This window comes from Aquarana catesbeiana, linkage group LG08 (assembly GCF_042186555.1).
Source record: "Aquarana catesbeiana isolate 2022-GZ linkage group LG08, ASM4218655v1, whole genome shotgun sequence".
NCBI lineage: Eukaryota > Metazoa > Chordata > Amphibia > Anura > Ranidae > Aquarana > Aquarana catesbeiana.
Genome location: NC_133331.1, coordinates 182,134,327 through 182,149,428, shown reverse-complemented (window position 1 = coordinate 182,149,428; position 15,102 = coordinate 182,134,327). Strand labels below are relative to the sequence as shown.

The window sequence follows — 15,102 nt, the reverse complement described above, 5'->3', positions numbered from 1 at the left end:
CCTGTCCTATTAAAGGCTGTATGGTCTTGGGCACCATGCTGCAGCTCAGTTTCAGGGTCTTGGCAATCTTCCTATAGCCTAGGTCATCTTTATGTAGAGCAACAATTCTTTTTTTTTCAGATCCTCAGAGAGTTCTTTGCCATGAGGTGCCATGTTGAACTTCCAGTGACCAGTATGGGAGAGTGACAGCTATAACACCAAATTTAACACACCTGCTCCCCAATCACACCTGAGACCTTGTAACACTAATGAGTCACATGACACCGGGGAGGAAAAATGGCTAATTGGGCCCAATTTGGACATTTACACTTAGAGGTGTACTCACTTTTATTGCCAACGGTTTAGACATGAATGGCTGTGTGTTGAGTTATTTTGAGGTGACAGCAAATGTACACTGTTATACAAGCTGTACACTCACTACTTTACATTGTAGCAAAGTGTCATTTCTTCAGTGTTATCACATAAACAGATATAATAAAATATTTACAAAAATGTGAGGGGTGTATTTACTTTTGTGAGATACTGTGTGTGTATATATATATATATATATATATATATATATATATATATATATATATATATATATATATATACACACATACATTTTAGATTAAAAAAGTAACTCCATGTCTCAGAAATAAGAATTGTGTATTTAGTATATTGTACAGGACACTGTGGCTGTGTCCTGGAAGGACTCTATATTTCCCCTCTGTTTGCACTGTGGTCCCTTTAAGGGAACAAAAGGGTTAACTCACTGGTCAGAGGAAGTGGGTTTAAAAATAAAAGACAGAAATTTGTAATGGTGGGTGTGGAGGAGTATAGCTGTGAAAGTGCACGGCAGTATCCTGCCTGGAAACCTGCTAGTAGGGGAAGTTATCTGCGACCAAAAATCAAGGACTGTTTAACTGCTATAGCAATTCTGAGCTCTGCAAGTCGGTGAGACTGATATTTCCTTCTGTTGTTTTTGCTGCTGTGAAGCTGTTTAAGTTTAATAAACATTCTTTTGGTTGCAAAGCCTGTGTCCTGCGATCTAGCTGGTTCCCCGAACTTTACAACTGGTGGAGGATGCAGGGGCAGGACAGAATAACAGTCATAAGAAGAAAAAAAAAAAAAAAACTTTTTTTTTTTTTTTTTTTTTTTTGCATTCAACTTAAAACTGACATTTAAAGAGACAGTGCATTGGATTTATGTCCTGGGTTAAAGCTGCACAAACCCTGAAAGCTGAAATAATGGAGGAGCTTATTACAGCTATCCCTGGCTAATATGCAGACTCTCCATGAGGAAGCTAATCAGCGCTTAGCAACCCAGCTGGAGCTACAACAAACTCACCACAAAGAGGCGCTGGCTCTGCAGCAAGAAAGTACTCGCCTGTTATTGGCCCAGCTGGCAGCCCAGCAGGCGACCCAGCAAGGGGTTATGCAGGCTCAGGTGACTGCCTTACAAGAAGCAGTGCAGCAGCTTTCTCAGGGGCATGAGCAAGCGGTTGTTGCCCCTGACAACAGGTGACCGTGAGGGCAAACATTTTCTGCAGAAGTTGTCCCTGAGTGATGATGTAGAGGCATTTCTTTCTACATTTAAGAGGATGCCAGAGAGAGAAGAGTGGGCCGGCCTCATTGCTCATTTCCTCACCGGAGATCCTCAAAAAGCCTACTTCGACCTGCCATTGGATGAAGCTAAAGATTATTAAAAACTAAAGGCAGAAATTCTGGCTCGTCTGGTGGTGTCTACAGCCGTTCGGGCCCAACGAGTGCACCAATGGAAGTATTGTCCAGATCGGCCACCCCACTCTCAAATGCATGACCTGGTGCAACTAGTAAAAAAATGGCTGCAGCCCAGAGTGTTGTTTGGAGTGTTGTCTCCAAATCGTGGAGCGGGTCGTGCTGGACCAATACCTGAGGTCCCTGCCAGGCGACCTTCAATGGTGGGTCAACCATGGAGACCCCAAAACGGTGAACCTCCTTGTCGAGATAGGGGAATGATATACAGTGGTGGAGGATCTGCTCGGCCCTACCAAGGGCCCAGTCTGCCATGGCCTATTCAATCAACTGCCACCCTTTGAAAGGATGTCTCACAGAGCCCTGAAACAAACACCCCGGAAGGCCAAGAGTCACTCCCGGTACCTCCTCAGCGTTCTGTTCCTGTTCCGAGAGGAGGGGATGTACAATGTTGGCAATGTCATTCCTGGGGACTGTGGGTAGAGGGGTGGTGAAACCTCAGGTCAGCAAGGTAGAGGCTATACAGAACTGGCCCCGCCCCCTCACAAAGCATGGTGAGATACTACAGAAGATTGGTACCCAACTTTGCCACATTGGCAGCTTCATTTACCGATCTGACTAAGGGTCAGAAATCGGTTATGGCGGAGTGGAATGCAGACGCTGAAAATGCTTTTTTGGAGCTGAAGTTGGCACTGTGCCAACACCCTGTCCTGATAGCACCCAATTTTTCAAAAGAGTTCATTGTCCAGACTGATGCTTCTGATGCAGGATTGGGAGCAGTGTTGTCACAGGTTGTTCATGGCGAGGAGCCTTCCTCAGTAGGAAGTTGACACCGGTGGAAAGAAAGTACGCTATAGTTGAGCGAGAGTGTCTGGCCATTGGAACAGGGCCACACAGAGAAAGTGAGACGTATACAAACTTGCTGCAGGAGGGGGAACAACAAATACAAACATGATAGGGGCCAAACAGCACCATATATGGGACAGAAGAGACCAACAGAGATATCAGAAAGTATAGTTCACAATATCTCATCAGTGACTCTGTCTCCTGTGAAGGTAATTGTTTTAAATAAGAGAGTAGAATTTTGTCTCAAAGCAAACTTTGGTGACTTTTTTTTTTTGAGCAGGATTTATACTGTCTGTTTAGAGAGATCAGATGGAAAGTGTATTTTACACTTAAACCAGATTTACCCATTGTCTTGCTAGAGACAGTATTAGATATTAAAAAAGGGTCTCTTCCCAAGAGTAGGACTGTTCCCCCTACAACAGATGGTCTGGTGAAGGTTTTTATATGAACCCCCGGGAATATGAATATGATGTTCTTAACCACTTCCCGCCCGCCCACGTCATATGACGTCCTGGGCTTTGGGCGGGTATATCTGAATGATGCCTGTAGTTACAGACATCATTCAGATATTGCCGGTTTCAGCCGGCGAATCTCTACACCATAGGAATGATCATAGCGGCCGTTCCACCGCTTGATCGTTCCTATGGGAGGCGAGAGGGGATGTCCCCCCCTCCCGCCACCCTCTGGTGCTTGCTCCAACTCACCGTTACGATCGGTGAGGCGGAGAGCGGATCTGCCAGCGCCGGATGTAGATCATAGAGATTTCCGGCGGAGTCTCTATGATCATCGGAGGCCGGGCGCGATGTTATGACGTCACGCCCGGCCTCTCCATTCAAGCTTCCCAGCTTAGTGGTGAGATATGGGGTCTTATTGACCCCATATCTCACTATTAAGAGGACCTGTCATGTTATATTCCTATTACAAGGGATGTTTACATTCCTTGTAATAGGAATAAAAGTGATAAAAAATGTTTTGTTTTTTTTCAAAAAAGTGTCAAAATAAAAAAAGCAAAATATAATTATCAATAAAAAAAAATGTTTAAAGCGCCGCTGTCCCCGTGTGCTCGCACGCAGAAGCGAACGCATACGTAAGTCCTGCCCACATATGAAAACGGTGTTCAAACCATACATGTGAGGTATCGCCGCGAACGTTGGATCGAGAGAAATCATTTTGTCACTAGACCTCCTCTGTAACTCAAAACATGTAACCAGTAAAAAAATTTCAAGCGTCGCCTATGGGGATTTTTAAGTATCGAACATTGGCGCCATTCTACGAGCGTGTGCAATTTTGAAGCAAGACATGTTAGGTATCTATTTACTCGGCGTAACTTCATCTTTCATAATATGCGAAAACATTGGGCTAACTTTACTGTTTTGGTTTTTATTTAAACACAAAACTGTTTTTTCCAAAAAAAAACACGTTTGAAAAATTCCTGCGCAAATACCGTGTGAGATAAAAAGTTGCAACAACCGACATTGTATTCTCTAGGGTCTTTGCTAAAAAAACATATATAATGTTTGGGGGTTCTATGTAATTTTCTAGAAAAAATTTTTTAAAAAAAATGATGATTTTTACATGTAGGAGAGAAATGTCAGAATTGGCCTGGTAAGGAAGTGGTTAAACAACTAGGAGATGAAATTGTGTATAAGAGATTCAGTAGGAATTCTCAGTAGCAAGATCCTCAGTAATAATAATGATTGGTGAATGATTGGTGAAATTGGTGAAACACAACTAGGAGATGAAATTGTGTATAAGAGATTCAGTAGGAATTCTCAGTAGCAAGATCCTCAGTAATAATAATGATTGGTGAAATTGGGGATGAGCTTTAAAATCCTCCAGAAATACTGGCCAGAGGGCTGTTCTGAAATTTGCTTCTTCCTGTGGGGCCAACCCAATTTCTGGTCTCTTCACACCTAGTACTTTTCTCAATCAGATACTAGCTGCTTTCCATGAACCACACCTGTTAGTTGTGATTGACCCACGCGCTAATCATAAACCACTTACTAAGGCATCATACATCAATATTCCTACTATTGCTCTCTGCAATGCAGATTCACCTCTACATTATGTGGATATTGCCATCCCTTGTAATAACAAGGGTGCCCATTCTGTTAGTCTTATGTGGTGGATGCTTGCTTGTGCAGTTCTGCGCATGAGGGGAACAATTTCCTGTGAACATCTATTTTTTGATTCTGAGAAGATTGAAAAGGAAGAACAGGCTTCTGCAGAGAAGACTACCACTAAGGAGGAATACGAGGGTGAATGGTCTGCAAATGTTCCAGAGTTTCCTCAGCCTGAAGTTCCTGACTGGTCAGAAGGAGTACAAGTCCCATCTGTGCCCATTCAAGTAGGATTGGGTCACAACATTTTACAGAAAATCCTAGCTTTATATCGGACCCCATCGGTTCATGTATGGTCTAATGGTCTTCTTTCCTGGATTTGCAACAGTACCCAACAGGGAAGCCCCCATCTTGTGCTTGCAATCTGTAACTGCCCTGCAATTAAGGGGATAGAAGTAGGACATCATCAGTACAAATTATCCTTCTATGCAATTGACCTTCTCCTATACTTTACGACCCCACATATCTCTCTTCCCACTATAATCAAAGAATTTGAGGAATTTGGTCAGGTTAGGAACTTCAAAGTTAACTATGATAAAACAGAGGCCCTCAATATCTCATTTACAATCTAATTTCCTCTTTAAGTGGCAACGTCACACTCTTAAATACCTGGACATACATATTCCTGCTTCCCTATCCACCTGTCAGGTCACCTGGGACCAGATGACAGATGCACTCTGTAGGAGGCGGAAGTGCACCGCTAAGGTAGTGGACAATAGGACTGACTGCTGCGGATTGAACCCTGGAAGGTTCAGGAAGAGGGGTCTACAGGATAACTAACATGGATCTCAGTGGGAGCTAGAGCATAGATTCCCCAGGGCGCGGAGTCTAAGAGCCAGCGGGTGTTCACCAGAGCCTCTAGTGGTGAGGATGGACTGCGCTGCAGTCTGGCTCCAGGTCACGGCCCCCAGGGTCTCACATCTCACGCTCACCGTAGACTACAGGAGAAGAGGAAGTAGGCAGCAGGCTTGAACGACAGGGAAGTAAGGGGTAAGCCAAAGGTCAGGGCGACTAGCAGACAAGGATAAACATAACACGCCAAAGGTCAGGGTAACAAGCAGACAGGGAGGGCCGAGAACAGGCCAAAGTCGGTAACAGGAATCAGTAGTAGGAAACACAGCAAGTACACACGGAGGCTAACACACAATGGTTGATCAGCACTGCTGGCTTGCAGTGCACAGGTTAATATAGGGTTCCCTGATAGGGCCTGGGGTGGGGCCATGCTTAGAGGAGAGGTTATAAAACCAGTCAGGTGAGAGGCAGCTGGTCTTTAGAGATGAACACATGGAGATAGGTAAGCTGACAGAGAAACTCTATTGCATAACCATGAGAGTACCCCCCCTCTTATGAGGCCTCCCCTTCCCCCGCCTGGGCCCTGGCTTAAAGGGAAACTCCAGATGAAACCTCCTCAACAGATGAGGTGCAAAGATCTCAGATGCAGTGATCCAAGACCTCTCCTCAGGGCCAAACCCTTCCCAATGTACGAGGTACTGAAGAATGCCTCTACGGTGCCGGGAATTGAGAACTTGACTAACCTCGTACTTAAGATTATCCTCAGAGACCGAAACCGAGGTAGGGAGAGGATGAGAGGACTTATTGAGGGCTAAAGGCTTCTTAGGAATGGATAAAGGCATAAGAAGACCATCAGGAGTCTGAGCAGGGTCCCCCAGACCCTTAAAGATGAGCTGGACATCCAACACAGGATCATCAGACTGGACAGAAGTCAGTGGATCCCTGAGACCAGGTTAGTTAGAAAGTGATGTGTCACAGAAGTCAAGCTGGATAGCTTCACTGGGCATAGGCTGAACTGGTGCAGAGGCCGACTGAACAGCATTGCCAGGTGCAGTGACCATCAGAATCGCATCACAGGACGTAGCGACTGTGGAACTGGTAGACGAGTCAGCCTGGGTGTGCGTCCAAGGGGGTCCAGGAACAGGCAAAGGTAAATGACCATGCAAACTGGAGTGAATGATCAGCTCAAGATCGCAGGTGGGCTCCTCATCCAGAGTGCCACATGACTCAGAGAGTGCCTCAGCCCGACTATTGCAGTAGACATTCCAGAAATAGCTATATGCAGCAGGAAGAGCAGAAGATACTGGGATGGTGGCAACAGGAAGTTTCTCTTTTGGAGTAAACCTTGAGTAGGCAGGAAGAGGAACAGGAGGAACCCCAAGCCAGGATCTGTCCAGCAGTCCAGTCAATGTGTGGAAAATGGAACCGTAACCAAGGAAGACCTAATATGATAGGAGATGAAGCTTTAGGCAAGACAAGAAAGGATATCCACTCCTGGTGGAGTGTCCCTACCGACATCTTAACAGGAAGGGTCTGGAAGCGGATAGGACCCCCTGGGAGAACAGTGCCATCAATCGCCAAGACCACCAATGGTGTTGAAAGGAGCAAAAGGGTAAGTCTCATGGAAGATGCAGTTTCCCAATCCATGAAATTGCCAGCGGCTCCGGAATCCAGATGTGCCGAGACCGAACGAGAGGAAGCGCCGACATGAAGGAACACAGAAAGAAGAAGACGAGAAGGGGAAGGTGATACTTCAGGGTCTAATACTCCACCTTCCAGATGTATTAGCCCCGATCATTTTTCCAGATGAAGAGAACAAGTGTCACGAAAATGACCTTTGGCCCCACAATAGAGGCACAGACCCAGAGTTCTGCGCCTAGCGCGTTCTTCAGGAGACATCTTGGTCCAGCCCAGCTGCATAGGTTCCTCAGCGGGCAGGGGGTGCTCCTCGGATCGAAGAGATGGGACTGGGAGCTCAAGCTCCCTAAGGAATGGGGAGTGCTGGCGTCTTTTTTCCAGGGCCCTCTCCTGAAAGCGAATATCAATCTGGTTACACAAGGTGATAACACCGTCCAGATCAGCAGGAAGGGATCTTCCAGCTAATTCATCCTTCACTCTATCAGAGAGGCCATGTAAAAAGGTTGCAACTAGGGCCTTATTCCAGCTCAATTCAGCTGTGAGGATACGGAACTGAAGAGCATAGTGTCCCACAGAAGCGGACTCTTGACGGAGACGTAAAAGAGCGCTAGCCGCCGAGGAGACATGACCCAGTTCCTCAAAGATATTCTGAAAAAGTTTCAAGAAATCAGACAGGCTAGAAACCACTGGATCATTCAGTTCCCACAGAGGGGCAGCCCAAGCTAGCACCTCGCTGGACAGGAGGGATATAATATAGGCTACTTTCGCCCGATCGGACAGGAAGTTTTGGGGCTGAAGTTCAAAATGAATCGTGCACTGGCTAAGGAACCCCCTGCAAGCCTTGGAGTCCCCAGAGAAACGGGCTGGAGCTGGCAGTTGTAATGAATGTGTGGCTGCGACTGGTGCGATAGGTGCAGCAGCAGATAGTGGTTGAGGTTGTTGAACCAGGGGTCCTAATGAGGCCTGAACCTGTTCAAAACGGGATGCCAAATCCTGAAGGAATCGCATCACTTGGGTCTAATGCGATTCCTGGGTCTCAAGTCTGCGAACTAAGCCCTGCAACGGATCATCTGTGGGTAGCGGCACATCAGCCGGGTCCATGGCTGATCAAACTGTCAGGTCACCTGGGACCAGGTGACAGATGCACTCTGTAGGAGTCGGAAGTGCACAGCTAAGGTAGTGGACCCTAGGACTGACTGCTGCGGATTGAACCCTGGAAGGTTCAGGAAGCAGGTCTACAGGATAACTAACATGGATCCCAGTGGGAGCTAGAGCATAGATTCCCCAGGGCGCAGAGTCTAAGAGCCAGCGGGTGTTCACCAGAGCCTCTAGTGGTGAGCATGGACTGTGCTGCAGTCTGGCTCCAGGTCACGGCCCCCAGGGTCTCACAGCTCACGCTCACCGTAGACTGCAGGAGAAGAGGAAGGAGGCAGCAGGCTGGAACGACAGGGAAGTAAGGGGTAAGCCAAAGGTCAGGGCGACTAGCAGACAAGTATAAACATAACACGCCAAAGGTCAGGGTAACAAGCAGACAGGGAGAGTTGAGAACAGGCCAAAGTCGGTAACAGGAATCAGACGTAGGAAACACAGCAAGTACACACGGAGGCTAACACACAATGGTTGATCAGCACTGCTGGCTTGCAGTGCACAGGTTAATATAGGGTTCCCTGATAGGGCCTGGGGTGGGGCCATGCTTAGAGGAGAGGTTATAAAACCAGTCAGGTGAGAGGCAGCTGGTCTAAAGATGAACACATGGAGACAGGTAAGCTGACAGAGAAACTCTATTGCATAACCATGACACCACCCTTGCTGAATTGAACTATAAACCCCTCTTACGTATGGTCCGCACATGCCTACATTCCTGTGATAAACCATATTTCTCATGGTTAGGGTGCACCAATATCATAAAAATGGATGTATTACCTAAATTGCTCAATGTATTTTAGAAAGTCCCAGTTCCTGCTCCTTGGGGCTTTCTTCATTGTGTCACAAATACTATCCGTGACTTTGTGTGGCGGTGTAGGAAGCCCAGGATTAAATCCACTATCCTATCATTTCCTAAGCATAGGAGAGGTGTGGCACTCCCCCACCTGACTTGCACGCCTCATCTCTGATGCTCCTTATAGATTGGCTCTAAATCGACTAAAAGTTGGACTACACTTGAAGATGACTTCATTGTTCCCAATCTTACATTGCTTCTGTGCATGCCCCCTACTTTCAGATTACCTATGGAAGATCTACCCCCTCTTTGTGGCATCTACCATACATGTGTGGGATACCTACCTATGTAAGGACCTATTATCTTCTAGGACTAGCCCCTTGACATCATTATTTGGGGATACCGCCTTCCCCCCAGCCCTCCGTCTCTCTCACTTCTTATCATGGACCAAGCACTTGGGCACCTGCCTTCCACATACCCTATCCCAGGGTACCCTGCCACCTCTAGCTTGACTTTTACCTCTATGTCACAACCCATCAACTGCATCACTATTTTCAATCTATACATCCAGGAGAGGCACTCCTTTGACCCATCTCTGATTTTGAATCCCTACGCATGTTTTATCCCAGGTGTACCAGCTTCTCATGAAAGAAGCCTATCAGACCGACCCATGTTTTTTCTCCAAATAGCAAGAGGAACTTAACACCTCGGAGAACAAAATAGACTGGGACAAGATACTGACATATACCCATAAAGCCTCCATATCCATCACGGTGCAGTAGTGCAACTATAAGATTATTTCCAGATGATATAGTTGCCCCACTATTGGAATCAGAAAAGGGCTGGTGACTTGGTTGCTCTTGAATAAAAGTCCTTTATTGGGCTACATGGGTACACAGGTAAAGGCTAAGCTGACGCGTTTCGGCTAAAAAGCCTTCATCAAAGCATGCTTTGATGAAGCTGACGCGTTTCGGCTAAGAAGCCTTCATCAAAGCTGATGAAGGCTTCTTAGCTGAAACGCGTCAGTTTCATCAAAGCATGCTTTGATGAAGGCTTCTTAGCCGAAATGCGTCAGCTTAATCAAAGCATGCTTTGATGAAGGCTTCTTAGCTGAAACGCATCAGCTTAATCAAAGCATGCTTTGATGAAGGCTTCTTAGCTGAAACGCATCAGTTTCATCAAAGCATGCTTTGATGAAGGCTTCTTAGCTGAAACGCGCCAGTTTCATCAAAGCATGCTTTGATGAAGGTTTCTTAGCCAAAATGCGTCAGCGTAGCCTGTACTCGTGTACCCATGTAACCCAATAAAGGACTTTTATTCAAGAGCATCCGAGTCACCAGCCCTTTTCTGATTCAAGTACTGCATTTTGGGGCCTGAACGTCCTGGCTAGAGCACAGGATCACAGTTCATAGATCATCATATTGGCAGTGGAGCTGGTGTATCAATTTGCTTCAGTTGCCCCACTATACTGCACAACATGGACACTTCCATTCCTGATACCTGCTGGCGCTGCCTGTCAGCCCCAGATACTATGAACTATATCTGGGGAACATGCCCCACAATACATTTCTTATTGATATAGCAATGTCTCCAGACTGGATTGTCTCCCTGACCCTTTTGAAGGGTTCTGGGCTTACTCTGCTAGATTATATCTTTATCACGCCAGTCAAGTTCCTCCACCCCAAACTTGCTCATCCATGTTTTTGTGTACCTTGCTTTGTGCACTCAAAATCGTTTGGTGGAGGGGTTATTATGGGGGGGTTGTTTTTCGAAGGGAAGAGAACTCTTAAGGAATCAGAATACCAAGACATTTTGGACGATTTCATGCTCCCAACTTTGTGGAAACAGTTTGGGGATGGCTCCTCTCTGTTCCAATATGACTGTGCACCAGTGCACAAAGCAAGGTCCATAAAGACAAGGATTAGCTAGTTTGGGGAGGAGGAACTTGACTGGCCTGCACAGAATCCTGACCTCAACCCAATAGAAGAGACTGCGAGCCAGGCCTTCACGTCCACATCAGTGCCTGACCTCACAAATACGCTTCTGGAAGAATGGTCAAACATTCCCACAGACACACTCCTAAACCTTGTGGACAGCCTTCCCAGAAGAGTTGAAGCTGGTATAGCTGCAAAGGGTGGGCCAACTCAATATTGAAACCTATGCAAGACTGGGATGCCATTAAAGTTCATGTGCATGTAAAGGCAGGGGTCCCAATACGTTTGACAATATAGTGTATATGTATGTGTGTCACAACAATAGACAATCACAGTGTCACAACAATAGACAATCACAGTCTGCTTTAACTAATAACAGACAAAGAATTAAATGTTACCATGTTTTTATTGAACACACCATGTAAACATACACAGTGCAGGTGGAAAAAGTATGTGAACCCTTGGATTTAATAACTGGTTGAACCTCCTTTGGCAGCAATAACTTCAACCAAACGTTTCCTGTAATTGCAGATCAGAAGTGCACAACGGTCAGGAGTAATTCTTGACCATTCCTCTTTACAGAACTGTTTCAGTTCAGCAATATTCTTGGGATGTCTGGTGTGAATCGCTTTCTTGAGGTCATGCCACAGCATCTCAATCGGGTTGTGGTCATGACCCTGACTGGGCCACTCCAGAAGGCGTATTTTCTTCTGTTTAAGCCATTCTGTTGTTGATTTACTTCTATGCTTTGGGTCGTTGTCCTTTTGCAACACCCATCTTCTGTTGAGCTTCAGCTGGTGGACAGATGGCCTTAAGTTCTCCTGCAAAATGTCTTGACAAACTTGGGAATTCATTTTTCCTTCGATGATAGCAATCCGTCCAGGCCCTGATGCAGCAAAGCAGCCCCAAACCATGATGCCCCCACCACCATACTTCACAGTTGGGATGAGGTTTTGATGTTGGTGTATTGTGCCTCTTTTTCTCCACACATAGGGGTGATTTACTAAAGACCTGCGCCTGTGGTGCAGTGGAGAAATTGGAGCAATTGCACAAAAAACGGGACTCAAGACAGTTATCAAAAATGATGGTGCACTTATATGCACCAAACCATATTTACATAGGAAGCGCTATTGCGCACTTGCGCAATCCTTCGCGCCTACCATTAGCAAGTGCAGCCAATGTAATCTTCATTTTTGTCTGAATACTGTGGATAACTTTACTACAGTTTACCATCTTCTGTTACCAGGCTAAAAAGTATGTATATAATATTGTTTAAATGCACAAATTCTGTCCAGAACATGTAGATCTGTCTTACAACTAATCAAGCCTTTTTACACCCTTCTTTCAGCTTACTCAACTGCACATGCGCATTGTCAAAGCACATCATTTCATCCTCGCCTGACAGGGCGCACATGCTTTAGCTTGTTAAATATGTGTGTTGCACACAGGCGCATCTACGTTCTCCAGCATGCACAACTGCTTATAGATTGGGCACTTGCTCATTGTAGTTCTAATCATGTTAATGAGCTTTTCCTTATCACATGGAGAATATTGCTTCCAGTTTTATTCCATTCATTCACTTCTTTTTGAAACAACTTAATATTCATTCTAGAGATCTTCCTCCTATCAACAACTGTGCGGATGTTCCCTGGACTTGTAATTGTGCATTTTGTGGTGATAATCTATAATCATTGGTGGAGCCGAAACTTCCATGAAAACGTCTTTTCAATACATGTCTGTGTATTGTGCATTCTGGACAATTCATTTCCCCATACACTGTGCAATCTGATTGGATGACGTTTAACCCCTTCCCGACCGGCGCACGCCGATGTACGTTGGCAGAATGGCATGGCTGGGCAAATGGACTTATAGGTACGTCCATTTGAATTCCCCGCCGAGCCATTGCGTGCGTGCTGACCAGGAGCTCCGTGAGTCGGGTCGCGGGTCCCGCAGACTCGATCGCCGCGGGGAGAGGACAAACGGGGAGATGCTGATGTAAACTGTCATCGGAAGCAGAGATAGTGACGTGTCACAGCTAGCCCATCCCCCCTACAGTTAGAACACATCCCTAGTACTGATTTAACCCCTCCCCACCCCCTAGTGGTTAACCCCTTCACTGCCAGTGTCATTTACACAGTAATCAGTGCATTTTTAATCGCACTGATCGCTGTATAAATGACAATGTTCCCAAAAATGTGTCAAAAATGTCCGACATGTCCACCATAATGTCGCAGTCACAATAAAAATCGCTAATCGCCATCATTACTAGTAAAAAAAAATTTAATAAAAATGCCATAAAACTATCCCCTATTTTGTAAACACTATAACTTTTGCGCAAACGAATCAATAAACACTTATTGCAATTTTTTTTACCAAAAATATGTAGAAGAATACGATCTGCCTAAACTGAGGAAAAAAATGTTTTTTTATATATTTTTGGGGGATATTTATTATAGCAAAATGTAAAAAATAATATGTTTTTTTTTTCAAAATTGTCGCTCTTATTTTGTTTATAGCGCAAAGAATAAAAATCACAGAGGTGATCAAATACCACCAAAAGAAAGCTCTATTTGTGGGGAAAAAAGGACGTCAATTTTCTTTCAGAGCCACCTCGCACGACCGCGCAATTGTCAGTTAAAGCGACGCAGTGCCGAATCGCAAAAAGTGCTCTGGTCAGGAAGGGGGTAAAATCTTCCGGGGCAGAAGCGGTTAAATACACTCATTTGTCTGAGCAATTTATTTCCCCATACACGGGGGCTGATTTACAAACCATTTGCGCCATGAGTTGAGATGCACACTGAGGCGCAACATACGTTTTGGTATTTATGAAACGTTTGCGCCGGTAAGGCTCGATTCACATCTATTGTGTTGCGTTTGTTACAATATGATTTTTTTTTTATTAATCAGACAGAAGATACATGGGACATAACATTACAATAGTGGTTGGTCATAGAGATATTGTCAGTTTTTTGGCTTGAGTAGATTTCTCAAACAAATGCGGGTTCATACAATGGGGCTAGATGCCATTGTTGTATTACAGTTTGAACAGTTTGAGCTATTGTCTCTATTGTCTCTATTGGTACAGCACACAAGAAAGAGATTTAGTTGTTTGAGGTCTTTTTCAGCTCTCAAACTGAAAGAATGACTGTTAGATTACTGTCAGGTGTTGACCTGATTAAACAATGGGTACGTAGATAGAGTTTTCAACAGTCCATTGTTTCTACAGTTACAGTAAACAGGCATGTTTTCTGTTGTTTGGTAACTATGGCAAACAGCCTGACACATAAAAGGGGTGAGTAGGGAGACACACACACACACCATCATGCTTTGAAGATCAGAAGCCGCCACTCATGATACAAGAACACTGCCTGGTGTCCAAGAAGCATCGTTGCCAATGGAGATCACGAACATACAGAAGATAAGTAACTTTTAAGTGTATTTGTACTGATATAGACTATAGGCTGTTCATTTGATAGGCATTTTGCTTGTTATAGAGATCTGTCAGTCTTGTATTGTATTCCAAAGATTGTAATAGTTTTGTATGTACAGCATCTTTGTATAGTAAAAGCACAATTTACACACTGCAGAAATCTCAGCTTCCTTGCTTATACCACAGAGTAACCTTGCTAGATAGACGCAAGCAAAACATCTATGCATGTTGCTTTTGAGCGTTTCTGCAGTGCTTTTTGCGGTGCTTGCCGCATTTTTGAACATGCGTCTTTGCAGCGTTTTTTTTTTTTCTTTTATAGTGTTTTTTTTTATACTGAATACAGTATAAAAAAAAGAAAGGAAAATAAAATGCAAAACGCGGCAAAAACGCTGTAAAACCACTGTAAAAACACGGTACTTGCATTTTGGATGTGGGTCCATTGAATTCTATTACATGCAAAATGCTGCTTTTTGCATGAACAAAAGTCCCCGACCCTTTCCAAAAACGCAGAGGAACAAAAATGCATTGATGTGAACATGTTCCATAGGAACCCATGTTAAAAAATTCATTTCTGCAAAATGCAAAATTCATCAAAAAACTCATTAGTGTGAATAGAGCCTAACACAGCGCTATTCCCCATTTACTACAGTAATCTCGACGCATAGGAGGAGGCGATCAGTGCGCCACT

The 15,102-nt window shown here is 44.8% G+C and overlaps 1 pseudogene; it reads left to right on the top strand.

Moving 5' to 3' along the window:
* Nucleotides 1-2,063: 2,063 nt before the first annotated feature.
* Nucleotides 2,064-9,739, top strand: LOC141106714 (small ribosomal subunit protein uS2 pseudogene; annotated as a pseudogene).
* The last annotated feature ends 5,363 nt before the right edge of the window (nt 9,740-15,102 follow it).